This window comes from Anser brachyrhynchus (genome assembly GCF_964034855.1).
Source record: "Anser brachyrhynchus genome assembly, chromosome: 4".
NCBI lineage: Eukaryota > Metazoa > Chordata > Aves > Anseriformes > Anatidae > Anser > Anser brachyrhynchus.
In genome coordinates, this window is record NC_137698.1 from 1,061,600 (window position 1) to 1,081,351 (window position 19,752).

The 19,752-nt window shown below is 37.4% G+C and overlaps 1 protein-coding gene across 13 annotated transcripts in view; it reads right to left on the reverse strand.

Moving 5' to 3' along the window:
- Nucleotides 1-19,752, reverse strand: part of LOC308193935 (bifunctional heparan sulfate N-deacetylase/N-sulfotransferase 3) — a 389,183-nt gene that overhangs the window by 185,760 nt on the left and 183,671 nt on the right. For 12 of the 13 annotated variants that reach the window (XR_013950072.1, XR_013950073.1, XR_013950074.1 and 9 more), the window contains one exon: nt 13,321-13,438. The gene's annotated coding sequence lies outside the window, so the exon portion shown is untranslated. The remainder of the gene's footprint in view (nt 1-13,320; nt 13,439-19,752) is intronic. The other variant, XR_013950075.1, reaches the window with a different exon arrangement.

The following is a 19,752-nucleotide window of genomic DNA, read 5'->3' on the forward strand; positions in this document are numbered from 1 at the left end:
GACAAAGGCAATCGGACAAGAACTTATTATTATGGTGTGAAAGACATGGCCTCAAATCTCAACTACTGAGCTGTCTGTGTCAACCTAAGTTATCTTAGGAAAGGGACTGACTGTATGGCCCAGCAACACAAGGTAATGAGGTCTTGATGAGCTCAGTGTCACAAAATAAAGAAAAGTAGCAAGAGGAGCAAGTGAATGAGCACATCCATCATACATGTTTTCTTTCCCTAAAGCTAAGCACTGATTTTAGGGCAGGAAAAGACCCATGGTTTTGATATACGCCTTGAAATACTGTTTCAAATAGCACATCACAATTGCCGTTTCAAAGGGAAAGTGGGTGCAGTCACCCCACCAACAGGAAGTAATTATTTCTACATTATTATTGGGAAAATGCTTATGTGGTAGGATTGTGTGGCCTCTCACAGATCTTAGAAAATTTGGTATGGCTATGATTAGCCAAAACACTGGGGTGTTACCAACCCCGTTTTACTCACAGATCTAAAACACAGCACCACACGCACTGCTATGAAGAAAGTTAACCCCATCCCAGCCACATCCAGTACAACAAAACACCCTGAATAAAACAGAAGTCTTTCTAGTAATTCGATGGGCAGTGAATCTGGGCTTGAAAGGGTTAACATCGGCATTATTTATTTATTTTTATTATTTTTAATGCATCAGGATTGCTTTAGGCTTTGCCTTAAACTTTGACTGACATTTTGGCAGCCGCTTGCCACAAAATGAACCTACAGGGATCAACAAAACAGTACGATCAACTTTTTCCACACTGAACATGAAACAAACTTGTGCCATTTATTCTGTTTCCAGAAATACTTTTTTAAAGCCTACTATGTCTCCACTGGGGAAAAAAAAAAGATACAAAGAAAGAAAAAGCAAAAAATAAAAGAAACCTAATAGCCTACACTTTTTTTTTTTTCCAAGATATCCAAGGTGTCTGTCAGTGAAGTAAAATAAACTATTTTTTCCCCAAATGAATGTTTGTTACTGGGGTTACATATAATCTAGATAGTGGATTTTACCAAAATCAGATCAAAGAAATAAAATAACAAATTGGAAAGATAGTATCAGTGGTCAAGTAAAGCTTTGCATTGCTCATTTCAATGAAACGAACTAAGGATGACGATGGGCAAAAAAAGAAAAGTTTGGTTTTGTCCTAAGATGAATGGCAGCAGCACTGTTCCCACTCTAGAAGACACCAGCTGCACAGCAATTCAGGGCTAAGGTCTTACCTGAGACATTTACAGCAAGAACACAGAAGCAGCACAGAGGAGTTTGGGCTGCTGAAAGCTCCCTGTACTATTAAAAAAAATTAGGCATAATAAAATAAAAAGTAGTAAGAGCTCATCTGGGTTCTAAATTATTTTATTATACCTAAACTAAACAATCATATTAGTCAGTAATCATCCAGCTACTTATTCTGCCCTCCCATCTTTTAAAGCTCTCAACTTGCTTAACGATCATCACAATAAAGTGCTTACAGATTTTTGTGTTTAAATAAATAATACCAACAAGGACCCTTTGACTACCTGTTGTTTGTTATTGCCTCATTCCTATTCTTCAGAGGATGCATGGCTGAAAGTAAACTGGAGGAAAAGGTAAGCTATACAGAAAAGCTCACATAAATAAATCAGACTGTCACAACCTCAAAATCTCCACTTCATAGAAGAAACTAACAAGAAAAAACATTTTCAGCTGCAAGGAGACTGGCAAAAAGAAGAAATCCATCATCTCTATCTTCCTTCAGCCTGCTCCTGCAGCTTTTATTTTAGAAACTCTCTATTAGCTTGTTGTAGGCACACTTCTTACAGTGAGAGGAAATCATCACACAGAAGGCACTGCATTGACAAAACGAAATTCCCACAAATAAGAGCTTATAAACTGCACTGTTCTTGATGCAAGCTTGAAGGAACTGAGGATTCCTCTCAAAGTCAGATCTGCTTGTTAGAGCCCAATTTCTTAAAGAAAGAACACAAGGCAAACAACAAAACACCTGCAAGCTGAAGCTTTTCCTTGGCCTTTGGAAGAGTTTTTTTCCCAGTGTGGGTGATTCATTAGAAGATGGATTTCAGAAATTTAGTCCGTGCCTTTCTAAAAGCAGTGTATCTTTCACAACCACAGAAAGGTAATGGAAGGAAAGATTTGTAATTTTTGTTACGCCTCTAATAATAACAGCAAGATAAATTTAATCTGTTAATTCGCTGTGCTAGTAGAAAGCTCATATGCAGGGTGTCTCTCCAAACCTAATCAGACTTAAAACACTTCAGAATAGAGTATTGAAAAGCTTTTACAGATTTTATTTTTCAGGGAAAATACCAAGTATTCAAATAATCGACCTTGTTAGCTGCAATCCGCAGCAGGGTCATGCAGCAGTATGATAGGACCTGGCCCTGTCCATTACCAGCGCAGGCACCAGGGGCCACAGGCACCAGAGCCGGGCGAGGACAAAGCCACCTCCAGCAGCACAGGCACCACCTGCTGGGACCCCCACCAGACCTGAAAGTGGCTTCCATGATCTGAGGACCCTAAGTAAGTGACTAGATCTCCTCCAGCATCAGGGAAAACGACCTAAACCGGGGCCAGCTCACTTCTTGTGGCTTTTTCTACTCGCTTGACCTGCCCTTTATTGACCAGGCTTTTTCCTTCACTGTTTGCTTTGCTACAGTCAGACGACTCATGTATTTTTCAAATCATGAACAGAGCTTTAATGGAATAAGAGCATTTATCCCTGAGATTTAAAATATTCAGCAATGAAAGTGAATGAGAATGTCATTTGTGCATTAATATCTGATGAATGGGAATATTTTTAACTTGTTCTTTTGATCTCATAGCTACATCTTGAGTAGCCAGTAGTCTGTAAATGGAGAGTAGTTTTGGAAAACTGCACTTCACAACTACAAACTTCCTGGAGAGCACATAAAACAGACTGATGAACAGCATAACTCAAGGTGAAGAAAAGCAATTTTTTAAAATTGTAAACTGAAGTGATTACTGTTCACATTGTATAAAGCCACTTTTTACAGAAAGGACTTATAAAAGATGGAACCTAAGTGCTAGAATTGTAGCATGCAGAAAAATTGACAAAAATGTATTTATGCACATTACAGGTTTATTCCTGAAGGGGATCACTGTTGGAAAGTTTATTGTAAAAGTTTCTAAGAGAAAACTGAAATTAACGGAAGACCACTTGGTACACAGGAGAGAGTGTGTTTCACACCCGAGGGCATCATAGAAAGCTGACAGATACAGCACTTGTTGAAAATGTGGGAGGCAAATCACAGAAAACAGAGATGAAAATTGGCAATGAGTCTGAGGAGTTCAAGCTCAGCTTGGAGGGAAGAGATCAAAAAGAAAAGGTTTGGAGTTCAAGATTAACTCGCCTGAAATATATGGAAAGACAGACAGACACGTTTTCTCTATTTTACTTCTGGTATACACAACAAGAGCAAGATGAGCAGGGAAAAAGGCAGAAGAAGAAAGTCACAATAGCTGAGTGTCCAAAAAAGCTGGTCTTGTGAAACCATTTACAACTGCTTCTGAGCCCTCCCACTAAGCAGAGAGCAAGCACTTGCTATAGCACTACATTCCTAATTGTCATTATCCTTACTAAGGATTTGGCTATTTTGAGTTATCTAGTACGAATGATGAAAAACATATTCCTCCTAAATGCTTTTGCATGTATAAATAGGCTTTCCCTTACATATATATTACCAGAGATGTAAATACAATTACCATCAAAAGGGATAAGCCATGTATATATGAAAACAAAAGATATATAACATCTTGACATATGTTGCTCTCATTCTCTTATAACAGTGAACATTAGTAGTGTTTTTCCACATTGTTTTTTTGTCCCAATATAGAACAGACATAAGTGTGTGTCGTGTCACATTGACAGGTTAGCAGAATTGAGAAATCTTGGAAAGATACCGTGATCTTTGTTGATAGTATTTATTCAGAAGAACTTTAAAGTTATAGCAACCTAAACTTCAAACAATTTCCACCACAAAAAGCTGCATGTGATTACTGGTTACCGTGCTCTTTGCTTCAGATTTGCATTCACGACCACAAAGCAGAGTTAGAACTCAATATAAACACCACCATTCCCTATCTTTGTCAAAAAAGTCATACTGAGATATTAATTTACTATATTCATAAGACCATACTATCAAGTCAGTTAAGGTACCACCATGGTTATATCTAGTCTTGGGAAACCTGAGGCTCTAAATAATATAAGCGAGGAATTCTTCTTTTATACCTGGAGTCTAAATAAAGATACTAGGAAGATCAACAGACTGAGGGAAAATTTGTCTTAGAGGAGACCTATAATTTCTTCAGGTAAAAAAAAAAAAAAACAAGAGAAGAAGAAGAAGAAGGAGGAGAAGAAGGAGGAGAAGAAGAAGGAGAAGGAGGAGGAAGAGGAGGAGGAGAGCATTGGAGCTCTTTGGAAACAAGCTTATCTTTGTAGCGGCAATACTGTTACTTTTTATCTGATAATATTCAATGATTCTTACATACAACATGTGGCAGCTCTACCGAACAACCTAAATCATAAGAATTTTTGTTGTATTTCCTATGTCTTTTTCACTTTTGAAAATACTGCAACAGTACTTCTCTGTTATCCTTATCCTTGAATTACACTGGCCCATTTTGTTTCAGCTAAGTGGAGATGTAGTGACTTGCTCTGACCTTAAGAAGAAAGATTCAGTCAGGCCTTTAGTGAGGGGATCCAGTTATCTGTCTCTTTAGTGGGGTACAGGAGGTTGCTGCTTCCATTTGTTTCCCCTTTCATTTAGATCCTGTGAAAGCAGCTGGCATTTATTGCTCCCATCCTGAAATTACTTTTGCTGGTGTGCAATGAATATCCTTATAAAAACTCAATGCCAAAATGCTGCAGACTCAACAATTAACCAAGTATAGCACAGCAAATAAGCATCTGGTTCTCTTCTAACATGTATTGGAGTTTAAGTATCCCAGGGATCAAGACACTGAAAAGCAAATGGTGGAGGAGGCTTCAGGTGAGACCACAGCACATAAACAAGGGTCCCCCTTTTCGGTTAAAGACTAAACTATGCAAATGGTGGTACGTCATGCACTCGTGTCCTGTTATTCTAACACAACTCCTACACATTGCTGAAAGAGGACAGTGACTGGAAAGACAGCATGGGATCTCGCACATCAAATAAACAGGATGTGATTTTTTTTTTTTTAATTAACATTTGTTGAAAAAAAATAGCCAGAGACAGAAAATGTTGATTGTCTTACTCTGCATTTTCTAAAGGACTTCCATTTTGTTTTTAAAAATAGTATCAGCACACATCTGTGGAAAAAGATAGGGCTGTCTACTATCTACCAGTTTCCATATCAAAACAAGTAAAATAAACCCCTTTTGCTCTAAAGGTTTAGAGCACTGTTTGTGTCGCAGCACCATGAGAGTCATTACTTTACCTTCATTAAAAATGAGATAAGCACATCATCTTAATGTGATGACTTTTTCAATTTTTTTCAGTTAGCAGGGACTGTGGTCAAATTGGAATAAGCGAGTGTGAAAGGGAATAATTTACTTTAACTCGGTATTTGTGAAAACACAGGTGGAGGAAGGAAGGGTCATTGCCACTGTGGGTGGAAGTTACATACAGCTTCATGCTTGCTGTTCCGTTTCAAATACTGGAGAGCTGCTATTTCCACCAAAGCACACAGGGCTCCAAGCCAACAACTGGTAGGAAAAAGCAACACGGTGGTAAAGCAAGGCCACTGGCTGTGCAACAGGGGAATGTACTTTCACGAATGGAAGAGTCTGCTATGCCCTAAATTGTACCTTACCGTCGGATGGTCATCCCTGTGAACTAAAATGTAATTGAAACTGCTATTTGTATCTTCAATGTTTATTAGTTTTAGTTTTTCATCAATGTTTTTATTTTTGACAAAGGAGAGGGAAGACATTATGATTAAAGTCCAGCAAAATCCTAGTTTGTATTGTTTCATGGCTTCTAGGGAAACCTCAGTTCTGCTTGCATTCCCTGAAACACCTGTTCTGGACACATAAGCAATGGAGTAGTTAAGAAAAAAAAGAAAAAGACAAAGTAAAACACATAGCAACGTTTCCTTATTGACGCAGAAAATCTTCATCAAGAAATATTTTAGCAATCTGAACTGCGAAGAGCAACAAACCTCTGGAAGCTTCTGGCCCTTTCAGATCAAGCTGCATTGGGAACCCTTAGCAGGCAATAGCTTAAGAACTGCTATACACAGGAAGGCTTTGGGGTAAAGATGGTAGGTCTAATGATGAGACTTGATCTTCAAGCTAAGCAATTTGGCAGGAATGGCTGACATGTTCCTAAGTAATTGATAACTGTGTAGGTTATTCCAGGCGGACAAAATTACTGACTTCATCTAATATTTCTTGCTTAATGAATGGCCAAGATTTAAGTGACTGACAGCTTAACATCTCTCTCACTTCCTTTAGAGACTCTGAAGGAAAAGAAATAATGTTTCATTTTGTAATGTGGAAAGCTGACACAGAGCTGTCAGACATTTCATTTCAGCTAATCTTCCCTAGGAAGTGCAACGTTGTGTGAGCTCTGAGTTCCCCGGGAGTTTATCGATCTTGTGTTTGCCAGATAAACAAGTGACATCAGCACTGCAGACTTACTGCTGGAAAGTAAAATGGCAGTTTTAGTATCCGGATGCAGGTTGGTTGGTCGGTTGAAATCAGATGAACACAAGATGCTGAAGGTGCCCCAGCAGATCTAGCATACAACACGTGCTGGGATGTAACCCTGAAGACATTCTCACTGAAGAGCTGTTTATAAATACCATTTTCTTGTATACTGAAGGTCACTCAGTGATGAAGTAGCCCCATGCCATTTGCTTTAACTGTAGTTGACAACGCATTGCTTAACTGACTAGTGCTAGCTAACCAAGCATGATGTACTTGCACGTGAATATGTGCAAGAAGCAGCTTCCTGAATATTTAAATGGACAGTGTCAAGGCAGTCACAAATACTGTATTACATTAGCATGACTAATACGGCTTGCTATCTGGAATGACAGAAAAAAATCTCATTGCTGAGCACAATGCTTTTTGTAGCCTATTAGTACTTAGCATCTCCTGTCTGCCCTCGTTCCTGGAAATGCTGCTCGTTTATCAACAAAAGGTTCGCACAGCCTAGACACTCCATAAGCCAGACCAGCCAGAGCCGATTTCATACATCAAGGAACTTATTAGCCATGGGTATTTCAGTCCCTGGTTTTAAAATCAGCTGCAGCTATTTGTTATACAACTCACAGGTGGGAGCAAAGTTATACAGAACACTGTATTGCCAAATATATCTAGTTCAACTATAACGAGCAGGGCAGCGCAATTATCAAAATATGGCTGGTAACTAATTGCTTTGAGAATGAGGCTTCAGACACTATCTGTTCTCCCAGTGCAAGAGTGAAGCATAAGCAGATGGACGATAAAACACACACATAGCATCTCAGGTGTAACCCTACACTTCCGTTTAGCATGGCATGTATTACTTTGGAGGAAACAGCCTAAACCCCTTAGATTCTACTTCAACCTGAACAGAGAACAAAAAAATAACAAACCCTTTTCATCATTCTCTTCCTAATTTATAGTTACTTTCAAGAGCAGTCCATGGAATAAGTGTTGAAAGACTTCCCTCTCTGCAGACACAGCTGCACAACAGAGCTGGAGTTTGTTGCTTCTATAATTTCCTTGATTCTAAAGCCTGCTGCGGGTACGTTTTAATAGGAATCAAGAAAATGGCTTTTTTGACACTATTTTATCTACAGCTTTACATCACTAAAAGGAGAAGGAGGATTGTTGTCTCTCCAATCATCTTTTTGAACCACATTCTGCGTAATTTTTATTTGAGAGAATTACATTTCATCACTTTTCTTAGGGAAAAGGTTTACCCTTCTTCTCCCTGAACTTTTTCTGATTGTTTGGTTTCATCACATTGCATTTTTTGTTTGCGAAATTTGTTTCAAGCCAATTCCTTAAGTGGCAATGGTGTAGTTCTATACGAGGAGCATACTGTGCTCACAGGGGTGAAATTACCTTGATTGCTTCATATCCAGCTACTATTGTTTTCTGCAAATGCTTTTTGACTTGTACTGCTTCCTGTTTCCATCTCCATTAGATTTCTGTTGATGTGTTCAAATATGTTGTTTCATTATGCTGGAGAATTTGGTATGAGCCACATTGTTGCACTCTTGCTGTTAGTGAGTAACATCTACTTTTCCAACTGGTTCCCTGCTGTCTCTGGGGCTGTCCATACTGTCCTGTACTAATGCCCACATCACCCACTGCATGGACGTGGCAGATGCTCATAATTCTCACCCCTGAGGACACTCCTGGAACAGACAACACACCATTTAGCACTTCTTTACATCTTACCTTATTCACACCAACAGGTCGACTGGAACTTTCCCTGTCAGGGCTGTACTCAGGGAGCATCCCGTGAGATAGGACTGAGCTGCCTTCCTCAGAGAAGACCATTATGGTAATAGTCCCCATGTAGCACATCACAAGCTCCTCTCCCAGATCATCTGGCTGCCAGACCTCCTGCCTCTGGCTTTGGGCTGCCAAGACACGATAGCTATGAACACAGCCACAGTCCCACAATGACCAGCTAAGCTGCTACAAGACGGTAACCCTCTCCTTCAGCACAGCATTGAGCTGGGTTTCTGTACGCTTTTGTGGATCCTGCTGGAACAGGCTTCACCACAGAAGAGAAACTCCTCATTTCTGACTCATGCTAGACAAACAAATGCATATTTGGGGTGACTGAGTAACAAAGCTTCATCAAGCAATGCTCTGCAAGCAAGTACTATGCACACTAATTCCCAAAATATTCCTATAGAGACCAACTCCTTTGGAGGCTCCCTTGTTTGTATCCGTACAAAATGCAAGGGTCTTTCTTCTGATTGCTGCTTGGTAATCTCCACACTGCTTTTGCAAAGTCATTTTGATTTATGTTCCCAGTATCAAAGTCTCCATACCTTGAGAAGTAATAATTAAGTAACCAACTTCTACAGATAATTTTACTAACTCATTGCGAGTGGAAGGTTTGGGTGGGGTATTCCAAAGAACTAATATGAAATTAAATTCTAGTGAAACTCAGCTGGAACTGATTGGAACTACCTAGAAAAGGGTCAAATCTGAAAGGTACATCTGAAAGACAGTGAATTCCTTAAGGAAACTAAATCAGAGCATTATCAACTCTTGTAGATCCACATTTAGCATTCATATTTTGTACTGGGAGAACATAAGATAAAACTTGTGAAAGGGTTGAATAACAATTGGTCCCTAATGAAGCTCAAGCCAATGCAACTACCAAAGATCTCTTTCCAGATATTGTGCTGTACTCTCCTGTCTCAATCTGACATCCTTAATAAATAAATAACTTACTAAACATACTTAATAAATAAATAACATACTAAACTGGAATTAAAATTATTTTTCCCTGTTACTGGCTACATCTTATCAGATGCATTAAGAAGCACAAACACCAGAAATGGTTCTATTTCTAATCCCAACTACTAAGAAGAGACACGTTGTGTATTCTGTACAAAGAAGGAAAGGATGGAATTATGGTGCTTCATAAACGATACCCACACTTTCATAAGGCTGAACCCAAACAAACAAACAAACCAAGTGGTACGCTGTAATGAACTACTTGCATGCCCTGTCATACATGAGAAGTGCTGGGCTGTTTTTCCACTTGCTGAGCATTCAGAGGAGGGCTCAACATCCCTAGCATGGTTGGAGTCTTAGTACTTCACCTGTCCTGCAGAAAGGTAAACTTTTACAAGAAATAGTTATTATCGAATGAAAATTATTCTCTAGAGCCCAAATTTCTCCACTAGATAGACAGATAACAGGACAGGGTGGCTTAACCAAAGAATGGAGTTCTGAGTCCATCTGATTAAAAATGAAAGTCATGTATTTTCTTTTGGTAGAAAAAAAATAAAAGCAAACATATTTTACTATCCTATGCTCAATGTTGTACTTGTAACATTTTTATTCTCGGCATCAGTGAAGGCGAAGGTGAGGGGGTCTGAATGTTACCAATGCTTGCATGAAGCTGGCCAGAAGGGCTATCGAGATTACTTAATGATGTGTGCTTTGCAGTTAATGAACCATTCCTCAATTTTGTCTATTTAATAGAGAAAAAATAAGTTACTCTGAGGAGTGCATTTGTCATGAGGGGATGAGTGGTTTTGATGCTTACTATTATAAAAACACAGTATTGGCTGTAAATACAGCCAATATATATACAGTCTAAAACATTTTTCCCTTTTTTTCCTGAGCATAGTGTTAATAAGAGATGGACCACTATATTGAATGTTCATACATTAAACATTTTTTGATAACATATGCTGTCTTTGAAGTTACACACAGGTAATTTTGTGACATAATTAATAAACCTTGCCTTAGGTATGCTTAAAAATTTAGAAGTAGTGTAAGGTACTACTGATTTCTTCATTACAGTCGAGAAATTGCATTTACTGTGAAGAAAAACAGAATATCCTTGTAATATGGAATTACAGTTCTCAGGTGACTGACTCAATGAAATATTCGAGAATTTGCTTTACCTGACTTATTATTTCACGAACATCTATTACTACTTAGTCCACAAGCACAGATTAAACATACTGCAAGCAAAATTATATATATATACACACACACACCACAGTATATTATATACCGATATATAAGTATCGTATATATATATATATTGATATATTTTTCCCTAGAAGTTAATTTCCAACTATTTTTTTTCTCTGTTTATTTTTTTTTCCCTCCAGGAGGTTGCAATTTCTTTTCACTATGAAAAAGAAGACATTGAAAAAATCCCACAAAAAAAACATAGTACTGAACCTCATGGCAGAAGACATAACAATTTTCCAAAAGCAAGGGTTTTAAAGACCAACAAAAACATTGACGTTCTTGTCATAAGGCCTCTTCTTTATTCCTACAAACATAATGTTATGAAACTGCTTTCACCTTAGCATGAAAAGATCAGAATTGCTGTCTTGATAATGTTTGTTGGCCTTCACCAGCGAATGCAAAGTAATGTCCCTAAAGGCAAGAAATCAACAAGGCTCAAACACACAGGAGCTCAGCCTGCCACTCCCTAGGCCAGCCAAAGGCTCAGCTCAGTACAGCCAATGTCCATGTACATGCACACATGCGTGCTCTGAAGTTCTGCTTGTTTCATGTTTTATTATTGAAAAGTGATACAGTTTCTCACACTTTCAAGATACTAAATATGACATGCATATGGCACTAAGCATCCTAAAGACACAGAGATTTGTCCTCAGTATGACGTATTATTTATAGATACCCTTGAGTGTGGTTAGATCGCTGTGTAAGTTTTTATGCAGTGTTCAATACAACATAACCTTTGCATTTTATGAGTAAAGCAGAAACTGAAAAATCTAGATAGTGTAGCAAGATATTGCTAACAGGTGTTAGCTGAAACATACTTTACTATTAATTGTTCTGATCACTGTCTCAAGACATTTTTCTTATTTTGGAATAGCTACACCTTAACACAACAGAAAACAGAGTATTAACATGACTGTTGCCAGGGTAAGCAACAAGAAAAGGATATAAGAAGAAGCTGAGATTCCAAACAGACATTTATTTCTTTCTCCTACAAAACTACATTTATTTTTTCTCCTACAAAACTACAGCAAGATGCAAAGAGCAAAGAGCAATACTTCCAAGTATCACCTCCAATTATTTTGTTGTTTGTATTTCAAACTAAACTTAAAGCTTGCTATTGAAACCAATGTTCTTTAAAATTTTAGGTGTTGACACTGAATGGGCAAACCTGAAGGAAGAATATAAGCCCCAATTTCATGCTACAATTTCATTTTCAAATTAGGGCACTGTGAAGTTTTGTCTCAACTCAGTGACCAAAAGCAGATAGGAGCCCATCCTGGATCACAGATTCCATCTATTACCTCTATTACCGGAATTTTCTGTTTCATTAGGACATCAGAGCACGCCACCTAACTGAATAGAGGATTTCTGGGAAGATTTTCACTTACAGCAGAAGAAACTAGGGGCACTCAAAACCGCTTTCTATGCCTTTACTGTACAATTTCAATGATTTTCTGCCAATTACAATCCTCAGAAATGCTTGAGAAAAGCATCGTTTATTGTGATATACTTTGCAAATAATGCAATATATAAAAATACATATTTGTATGTTACTTGCTTATATATTTTATTATGATAACATATATATTTTTTTTTAAATAGGGAGAAGTGAGGACTTGTTCTCAGCTTTTCTCTATACCTATTTATTTAAGCAGGAGATTAGCAAAATTCATTCAAATGCCAATTAGCATATATTTAGCTGAAGCAATTTCACATAGCTCACAGCGTCTGTCCAAAGATCAATCTTCACTTATTTTGGAAAGAATGCCAACAATCCTTTGTAATTGAAGTTGTCCTATTACTACACTGCTTTTTTTTGTTTGTTTGTTTTTTCTTTTCGCATTTTATTGGGCTCATAGAGCATTGGCAATGATCTTTACTACTACAATTATCTCGCAGAAGAAAACATTTTTCTCCAGACTCTGCAGCAGTACTTTCAGATAGCATTTGTTATCATTTCAAAATTTTCATGTTTTAGGAGAATCACTGCCTCCTATAGGATCTCTTATATGTGGAATTCAGTGACAAAAACAAACAAACAAAAAACAAAATAAAGAAACAAATTTCTTGCCCCAGGTTATACATTTTACTTCATCGAGACTCAAAATCCAGCAAAATACAGCTACACTCCCTCATGATACATTAGTATTTGCATTACTGATCATGCAAAGAAATAAAAGCAAGCTGGTGTCTCAGCCTTATCTAACATAAAGTGCTAAACAGCACAACCATGTTTTCTTCCACTTACACGCATTAAAGCCTTAGATCTATTCCTATTTCCCAGTCTGCCTTACTCCATCAGAAAGCAGTACATTTCCCAGAAACCTTGTTCTTCCAATAAACTCTCTGAAGCGCCTATTATCCTAGTAGGATTCCACCTTGTGAGGATGTACACATGAGTTTTTTGTTTACCAAGTTCAGGGTAGAGGGCAGGTGTAAGGGAGTCAGTAGAATTGCCTCTGTACTCAACTCCGTAATGACAATCAATTTTTGAGACTGTTTCCCGTGACAGGCAGGCAATAACTTCAGTGTGGAATTTTTGAAAGAAGTGATAGCCTCTGCAACTATACCATAATATGTGTGGATGTGTGCATAAATGAATTCAAAATTTCACTTACATAGCAATCATACTTTGCATTATTGGCTTCTCCTCCCTTGTGAAGCTGTTCCTGCAAGGCTCTCGATGCCTTCTCTCACTTGGCATGCTGGTAATACTCCTTTAAAAGATGGATACTGCTATAAAGGAAAATGAAAAGCAGTGTTATATTATTATTTCTTTGTCTTTGCACAACTCTTTAGATAAATCAAATGTCAAACTTTTTATTTATTTTTATTTTTTTTAATAAAGCCTATAATCTCAAAGCTTCAGGTCCACAGCGGAGATCAAGTTCTGCTACTGCCTGTCGACATCCTTTGCCTAATAAGGCATCTCAGTCCAGCTCAAGCTTCATTTCAACTGTTTTTATTACTCCCTAAATATAGTTTTACTAACTTGCTTTATAAATTACAGTTGCCCACTGGCCTGCCTGCTGGTGGTGAAAATTGTTAATCCATTATTCAGAACAGAATCATGCAAACATTATTATTAACAAGGGAGAAGACACTGTTTCAGCAGTGCCATTTAACCTCCCCCTCCATAATGGAAGGTTAGGTAATGACTGACAGCATAAAGAATAATGGAACCGTTAATATATGAGGCCATCCTCTCTGCTTCTGTCTATCACAAGTATTAGAATCGTTTAAATGAAATACTTTATGTGACTAAAACACATTTCAGATGATATAATGAGTTACAGCTTTTGCTGGTTGAATGCATATATTATTCCTCAAGTTAGACTCAAGTCTGAAGGCTCAGTTTTGCCCTAAATTACACCTGTGTAATTCCACCACTCTGAATCATACGATAGGAGGTATATTAGTGAAATATTACATCCTTGAAAAGTCTTTTTGCTACACTTTTTGAAAAAAAAAATTTTGAAAACTTTTAAAATCAAGTCAGTCTGTAGAAAAGCTGTTGTAGAAAGAAGTACTGCTGATTTAGTAAGACAATTACACAACGTAATGTGAAATGGATTCTAGTAAAGGATTTTTCTCAAATGCAAGAAATTCAGATCATGGGACAGAAAATCAAAGTGCATCTACAATGAACAAAGAATTAAAACGATTAATTAATTTAGTTATGAAGTATTGCAGTTTTGCACTCTGAAGGGTATGCGTTATGTGGATTCAATGTTCAATAGATATTTCTGGGTTGACCCTACTACATGATTACTCCAGGGTTTCAAGTCACGAGATCCTACACCACTTTATTCTTGCCAGCACTGTCTTTCTGTCTTTCCAGTTCAGGCTTAGAAATATAAAAATGCTTTTTTTTTTTATTTATTTTTTTTCCCCTCACCCCCAGCCCTGCCTACTCCATGCCCCCTCCCCTCTGCTATGAAAAGCCGATCAGGACACCAATACAGAAAACATGTCTCAAATTAAACAATATTGTTAGGTATTCACAAGACTTCCAATTTCCACTGAGCCCAAGTGTGCTTGCTGTCAATTTATAGTACCTAGAAAAACAACAGAAGGCTAACTTGGATTTTAGAGTTGACTCAGCTATTGTTTGTCAGAAATTGCAATCTTTGTCACCTCAGCTGAATGACAGGCTGAATCATGTAAATAACTGCACCTTCCACCACTAAAAGAAAGATCATTTCAGATCAGTTGAAAAAAAGCTTTTTCATTTTCTCATGGGAAACAAAACAAAATGAAAAACAAAGAAGTTTCCTCTTGTCAGCCAAACCTTTGCTTATTTTTTTCCTCAAGTTATAAAAGTGAAACATTTTTAACATTTTTAAAACAATTTTTGAACATTATTTTCAGCTCTCTTTCAAACATTTACTAACCTTATTCAAATTCATATGTTTGCTTTCTTTTTAACATCATTAAATACATTTAAACAACGAAAAAAAAAACCACAACCACAACATACAAAAGAAACATTGCCTGGCTTTTCCTTCTAGTTGTCCTCTTGAAGAATATTCTCTTTGGAATTACTCTGAATTTACAGCACAGAATGACATACACAATACAAGCAGCAGTCTTAAAAAACATGAACTCAGAAATCAGTCAACGACTAAGCAGTTGAAAATAAGCCTTGAAAAAAAAAAAAGTCTAAAATAGCCATGGTCCTTAACTGACTTGCAGAGGTTGTCAAAATGAATATTTATGATTTATTAACGAAATCATCATCGCTTCCATTAAACTGCTAAACTTGCTGCTATGTATAGAGAGTATCTAAAGCAGACAATATTCCGTTTGTAAGTCTTGTAATAGAAACGCTGTTTTTAAATAGGTCTGCTTGCCTTTTAAACATGCCAGAGCCACCAAAAGCTTGCAGTCTCTAAGAATATCTTTCATTGGGAAATTGAAATCTCATTCTAGAAGATGTGAACTTTTCTGAGTATAAAAAAAAAAAAAAACAGCCAGACCTCCTGGGCTCTCTCCTAGTCCATAACTTTTAGTGGCTTCCCAGCTCGAGCACCTACATAACGCATTCAGCTTGGGCTTCTAGGAAAGTCTTGTTCTTACCATCATTTCTGAAGTTTGATGTTTGTGTTTGCTCCTCGCTTCATGCAGGCCCCCTCTTTCTTTAAGAAATCTCCCAGTTTGCCACTCAGCCACAAGCTGCTTGTCAGGCCCTTCCTGTGCCTGAGATTTCCCCACCTGGCCATGCTCAGCTGCCCCAGGCAATAGCTCCAATTCCCTGGGGCCCTGGTGCCCAGCTGCCAGGACGAGAAAATCGGACATCCCACTGGCTAGCTGTGCCTTCTCAGCACTCTCTCCTGTGTGTCTTTGGCCAACAAATCCAGCAGTTTCATTACTTATTGTACCCCACAGTATAGGAAGCCCGAATCAATTGTTTCTTTGCTTTTGACACCCCTTGCCCCATTTGCATTTTTATACTTCTGTCTGTTCTGTAACACCCATAATAACGTCTGATCAAAGATGTGCTGTGCTGACCTTCTGTTAATCACCCGCCAAATTCTCTCTTCTATTTGGGTGCCAGCTGGCAGTCTCATAGGATTGTGTGTAGATTACATGATCAGGTTTATGGACTGAATCTACCAGCAGAAGGAGCGTTTCTATGGTTTACATATATATTAGCAGAGAGTGGAAGATTTCTTTGGCTGCCAGGACAAGTTTAAATTTAATCTGGAAAGGACTGAATGCTAGAAGTCTATGACGTATTTGGTGGTCATTCTTATAATTTTCTTTGGAGGAGGTGTCCCCTCCAAAAAGTGAAATTTATTTTCTTTTAGCTAGTTTCAAAAAGTACAAAAATATGTAGGTCCTCCAATTACTATAAACAAAAACTTGTAAAATTTTATCTACCATTTGTTAATGTAAAGCACACCTATTGTTGAACAAGCTACTGCATTTTCTGATGTGTCTGGAGACCTTTAGAGTTTTAGGCTGTTTCCAAAAGACAGAATTTTTAGGACCAGATAAGGCTAGTTAATAAAAAACAAAAAATCACAACTTTTGTGCACTGGGAAATAAAGCATATAGCTTCTATGAGTTCTATTTATAGGGCCCAAATTGACCTTTTGTTCCAAACAGCTAGCTGGAAAAGTTTGGACCAGTTAGGGTAATTATTGACCTATCACCTTATGATACCTTGAAAATGTGTATGTGATTTTCGAGTTGTTCAAGCAGTTTCAAAGTACATAATTCTGAGAGATGCCAAGTACCTCAGGACTACAAATTGAGCATTTGTTCTATGTAATAATCTCAGTGTAGTTCCTTTTGTTTTCTTCTGGTTACTCCATTTTTTTTTTGTTTTTATATCAAGCTTCTAAGAGTGTTACACAGTCACACATGAAATATATCCTTGTGTGTTTTTTATAAGAAAAGGCTCTGAACAGGCTATATTCTGCCCACAGCCCAGGTCCCCGTTGCCTTCGCCAAAGAAGCACATCAGAGTACAAGAAAATCAGCTTCACCAATTAGGAAGAGAGTGAACCCAAAGCTGTAGCAGTACTTTCCTCTCTGAACTGCAAAGACAATAACAAGAAGACTGGAAAAAATTGAGAAGAAAGGCACCATGACATCTGTTTGTTTCATTCAACTCTTCTCCTTGCACTTGGAAAAATCACCCATTCAGGGCATTCATGTAACACACGCCAAATGAGCAGGTAGGACTTGAGAACAAGCAACAGTCTGGGAAATGATGGAGTGTTTGAGTTAGGTGAGACATGAATCGTGGAGGAGTAGGACAGAACAGTCCAAACAGGTCAACTGTTGTTCATGTTCCACATCTGGAAGGAACAATAATGAAGGACTCAATCTCTTCTGTCACCACGACTACTTTTGGTACCAGTTATTTCATCTGGTATCTTCATTTTACATCAATAAGAGATTTTTATTTTTTTTAATTTTTTAATTTTTTATTTTTTACCTCTGTGAGAACCAAACTACTTCTTAATGAATCAGAATCATGGCTTACTTTTTAATTGTTTAGTGGATACTACTAAGTAAAGTTGAAAACCAGCTCATTTACAAGGCTATGCATTCTTCAAGTGGCTTCTGCTTTGATCTACAGTTATCTAATTTTTCTGCTTTCCACTGAATTTCATGGAAATCACAGTACTGTAGTTAATCACCCCAAAATACACATATATGCATTTATATATACATATTTAAAGCAAACTGAAGCTGTCAGGTATTTTATGGGCTGGATTGTGTCATAGGTGTTTTGATTAATCCAATGTACTTTTGGTGGCTTACTAATGTGACAGTGCTTAGTATTGCCTCTTCCATTCTCCCAGTATACCTCCCATTCTTTGCTTCAAATGGTGACATATCTTGTAGCTCAATATCCATAATATATGAGCTCAGCCTTGACAGCGCTGCACAGAGTCCTATAGTTGATATGATGCTAAGAAGTGGTTTTCTTCTTGCTTCCCATGGGGCACTTTCCCATCTCAGTGTGCAACCAACTGCTGACAAGATGGTTTATATGCACTGACACCAAGCACAGCTAGCTATCTAAAAGAAAATTAAATCTCACACCGAGAAAGGACCCACTATCAGTTAAGCCTGCAATGAGCTGTACCTGTGCCAAGTACCGTCGTTAAGAGCCAATTTATTTATTTATTTATTTATTTATTTATTTTTTATTGGTGTTCAGTACAAGAGATACCTTCTCTAAGCAACCTATGCCCCCAAAGAAAAGACTAAGATTACAGAAGGCAGCTATTAATTTCCACTTTTGTTATGTATAGTCATAAACTTCAGAGTAAAGACATCTAACTGCCTGCAAAGGGAAGGAGATAAAATGGCCATAAGAATGAAAATGGAATTAGTAACATGGTAGATCAGGCAATTTTTGAATAAATTGGAGAGAACATGCAAGCTAAATAAGAGTCGTGGACCAGAATACAGGAAAAGAGAGGGACTCTCTTTCACAGCAACTTCCCTCACTTCAGAATATACTTTCATTTCCCATTAGAAGCCAAACTTTTCAAACACTTTCAGGAAAACATTGTTTTTTCCTGATTGAAAAACTAGGTTTTTTAATTCACTATGGTGTGAAGATGTATCAAAATCTTTCCTTACACGTAGGGATTATGCAAGACAAAGTTCAAATATCTTTCCATCTCATTCAGAATGATTTTATGCAAAAAATCTTCTACTTGGAATCCAGTGAAGAGCAGAAGATATTCAAGACACTCACTCTTCCTGGTCTAGTGTCCCTGCTGCATGGCTACAGACTGTGACTGAGGCAGAGTTTTTTGTTAAAACCAGTGTATCAGCATATCTAGTTGGTAGCAAAACTCCTCAAATCAAATCCAGTTTAAAGCTTCCCAACTAAAGTGATACTTTTTGTTTCATTCTCAACTTCCTTTTCCATATTATTTTTTTAAATAAAAAGTGGCAGGAGAAAAATTCACAAAGTTTACAGAATTTTATTTTTTAGCGATGTTGACACACACAACAGCATTTGCCCTAACACTCAAGAAAACCATTTACATTTCATTTCAAACTACTTTCAAAATGATGCTATGCTACTTTTTTTCTTTTGATATTTCTAAAATGACAGGATGTTTTCAGTAGAAATTCTAGCATTTGCTGTATGAAAATTCTATGAGGGAAAACTCCTGTTTCTTAAAAAATACTTCTCTCTTAAGAAATTTCATGTACTTTTTTTTTTTTTCTGTACAGGTATTCTGTTTTTACTGTCATCAGCATTGAAATCCTTGAAAATACAGCCAGAAGCCTGAATTACATTATATTGAACTTGTTTAAACTGTGTTTTAAAATTTATTTCATTAGACTGGTGCAAATACTACTGTGCACCCACTTAAATAATTTAAAATCTGATTTATATTGATTTAGGGTAAGTCAAATACTTCTCAACTTAATGTAAGTCACTACAGGATGGGTTTAATTCACTTGAAGGCTCCCTGCATGGGAGTTTAATAAAATCGATTTAGCACCCAAACTTGATTAATCAGTGCAATCTTGCATGTAGCCAAACCAGCAGAAGCACAAGAAGT